The 3,424-nt window shown below is 39.0% G+C and overlaps 1 protein-coding gene and 1 non-coding gene across 2 annotated transcripts in view; one reads left to right on the top strand and one right to left on the bottom strand.

The window, feature by feature from the left end:
- The window catches only part of LOC109544742 (tyrosine-protein kinase-like otk), a gene marked incomplete in the record, with an annotated part of 43,039 nt that overhangs the window by 25,568 nt on the left and 14,047 nt on the right, over window positions 1-3,424 (bottom strand).
- Window positions 616-686, top strand: Trnag-gcc. Its single transcript has one exon. It is a non-coding gene; the product is annotated as a tRNA-Gly (tRNA).

The following is a 3,424-nucleotide window of genomic DNA, read 5'->3' as shown; positions in this document are numbered from 1 at the left end:
CAACAAGTCATTGCCTGTCTCTCGCTCTCACTAATATAAACAACTCCTCAGGATTGGTGTTGCTGAGCGTTGGTCTTTGTGGACGACGTTTCAATTAAAGGCAAAAAGTTCGTTTTAACCGAAAGTTCACTATAACCTGGTTCATTATAAGCGGACTTTACTGTATTTAGAATTTGGAGTAGAATTAAAAAATGTAATAATATATAGGGTGTTACATTTAAAATAAGCAAGTTGATTCCTACTTCCGGTATAACCGGAAGTGTGACTATCTGGAAAATATTGTTGGCCGCTTGCCCCCAATGACTTTGGCACATTGTCCAATTTTCAAATTTCTGTTGGCTATATAGATTAGAGATCTTCGTACCAGCTTTCTCCAAGCTGGTGCCCATTCCTCCATTTCCTACCCATAAATCCTCAAAAAGTTCACTATACTTTCGCTAACTACCGCACTTACCATCAAGGCCACAATGATTCTATATTAACATATATTTTAAATTTATTTATTACTAAAGGATTATGGACCGATTTCATCCACTCAATAAACTATTGTACCACAGTATGTGAAAGGGAAGGAATGGCTGTGGAAATACGCGTAATACAATCCGATTTCCATAAGCATCGGTGGTTCAATGGTAGAATGCTCGCCTGCCACGCGGGCGATCCGGGTTCGATTCCCGGCCGATGCATTTACTTTTTCTTTTCGAAATAATTTCGTCACATATTTTTTGCTTCTTTTTTATACCCAGGTACTTTTCTGATCGTCTCTTTTGCCTCCGGTAGATGGCGCATTTCTCAATTTTGAACATCTTCAAATTACCCTCTAAAATACGTAATAGGAATCAAGATGCAATTTTAAATAACAATTGAATAAATTTGATTAATTTATAAAAATGCTTCGAATTATTTTTGCACCGCGATAGTTGAATTCACTTCCGCGAAGAGAGAGAATTGATATACATATACGTTTATTGCTATCAAAGAGAGAGAAATGAAGAGAAAGAGACAACTAATACGAATTTACTAATGTCAAAGAGAGACGGCCTAATTGATTAATTCAACACAAAGTACATTGACATCTACGTAATCACCTATAGTCTGTCCCAAGCTTTTAGGCAGTGACGCAATAATTGACCTTCCCTTTCTATTACTTGTGCACCGAGCGAGATGGAAATTTAATGTTTAACGTATGTCGTTCGTCAAATTGTTACAATTCGCTAAAGTGTGAAGAATTTTAAAATTATAGATTTTATGTCTAGGGGAGTGTTGGCAGTCTGTGAATTTTTCCAAGATTTGCTAAACAGCGCTGTAACAATCACTGGAAAGAAACGCTCAAGCTGGCAAACAGGCAATATGGAAGAACATATTTCCAACCAATCTGGGACTGAGTACATTTCAATATGGCGGCTCAAATAATAACTGTCAAATAGCTTGGGACAGGCGGCCACATTTTTTCTAGTTACCGGGCCCACTCAATAACGCCTTTTCAAAGGCTACAAAGCCTCAATTCCAGCCAGTCTCTTTGCGAAATTTTAACGCAATGGAACCCGCCTAGAGGCTTAATCTCGTGATATTTTGTGTCACAAGCTTGACACATTTTATCTAACGTTATGACGTGGCTTTATTCAATTTTAGCATTAAGCTGACTTGACGTCAAGTGTCCCAGGAAGGCCTAAGGAGGCACTTTTAGGCCGGAAACATTGCATACATGCAAGAAAAATTATTAGTTTTTGCACGGTACAGAGAATTGACTACTGTTTCCTAATTTGTCACTTAGTAAGTTAAGGGTTTTGATATTATTGTCACGCCCCCAACAAAAAGTAACACTGTCTTATTGATGATGGCATCTAAAAGAGAAACTAGCTAATTCCGGCTGTTTCTTTCGCTCGTAGATTCGATCAAACTAAGGAAAAGCCTGACGTCTTGATTTTCTGGAGCAGCATCTGTAAGCCGAGTGCGTGCCTTTTATTTATTATTTTCCATTATCTTTGCCATGTTCTTTCGCAATTCCTCGCCAACTGTCGGAGATCTCGCGATTTTCCCCAGAATCTCTCCCTTCGATTCCTGCTCAACTTGTTTTCGGCCTAAACTTAATTACAGGCTGAACGCAAAACTGGGTTAAGTTGGCGAGTGGAAGGTTTCCGTCTAATACGTTTTAGCGCGTTTTAGTACGTTTTAGTACGTTTTAGTACGTTCAGGTACGCCCCATCTGATCGGCGATAACTGCGGGAAAAGGGCCCGGATGGTTCATATGTTTTAACACCCTATTTGTAAACAAACATCACTGTAGAAGGTTTTTTCGGTTTCGATTGACGAGCCGTTGACTGATCCTGTTTATGCCACCGCACAGTCAAGATAAATATTTTTCTTCTCGCACTTCTCCAGAGGAATGGTTTCGAATTTGGCTTTATGGTGTACATACATGGGAGGATTTGCCTGCTTTTATTTCACTTAGGAAAACTCAATCGGTCTTTACTTCACGCAATTAAAATTTATTTACTTCCAAGGCGTGCCGGCGGAACGTTCTTCCTACACTGCCTGGAAAACTGCAGAATTTTACCTGGTAACTCGCGTTTCTAAATAGTCTCTAAATGCTAAGAAATGTGCAATATTTAGTGATGCTTTTGGTGTTTCACGTGAACAAGAGGCGCAAATAAGACCAAACGCCCTCAAGCACAATACGCCTGATTCATTTCGTGGTAATTTCCCGTGTATCCGTTTCGCCTAGAATAATTTCACGGTTGCGGTTGCATCAGGAATGCCTTTTAGAGCCGCCATAAACGAAGAATATTTCCCAGGCCTCGTTTTAATAAAAATCAAAGGCTTGGGATAATTTACGAGTTCAAACGTCGAGCAGTTTAATGCCATCCAGAGCCTTGTGAGTGCTTCCTTTTGCTCAGTCGTTACCGCCCACTTGACTTTACTAGCCTCACCTAACTCTACTCTGATTTACCACTGATGTTTAAAAAATTGAGATTTTTAATCGATATATTATTAACTTGTCGTATATTAATTTCAAAATTTACTACATGCGTCAAGGAATAACAACGGTCTTAAAAATTTGCACTAGAATGCACTTAAACTGGCAATTTTTGTCTGTCAAAAAGTCAATGTTTTACCCAAAAAATGCAGGTTTCCATGCGCTATCCGGCAGTGCCAATGAAAGTTTTAGGCCTCAAACGGTCCCTTAAATATGAGTCGTAGAGTAAGAGCGATTTTGAAAACTTGTACTCATTATGCACATTGCCATTTTCCGAAAAAACTTTTTTAAGTCAATGTTTTATGCCAAAAAACGCGTACTTTAATGCTTGATCCGACAGTGCTAGTGAGAGCTTTGGGCCCCAAACGGTTCTTTCAATACGTGCCACGGAATAAGAGCGGTTTTGAAATTTTGCACTAATAATGAACTTTGAAATTTTCCGAAAAA

This window comes from Dendroctonus ponderosae, unplaced genomic scaffold (assembly GCF_020466585.1).
Source record: "Dendroctonus ponderosae isolate FM_Combo_2020 unplaced genomic scaffold, Dpon_F_20191213v2 Dpon_F_20191213_8, whole genome shotgun sequence".
In the NCBI taxonomy this organism is placed as follows: domain Eukaryota; kingdom Metazoa; phylum Arthropoda; class Insecta; order Coleoptera; family Curculionidae; genus Dendroctonus; species Dendroctonus ponderosae.
Note: the sequence above shows the minus strand (reverse complement) of the source record. Positions and strands in the feature narration are given on the sequence as shown.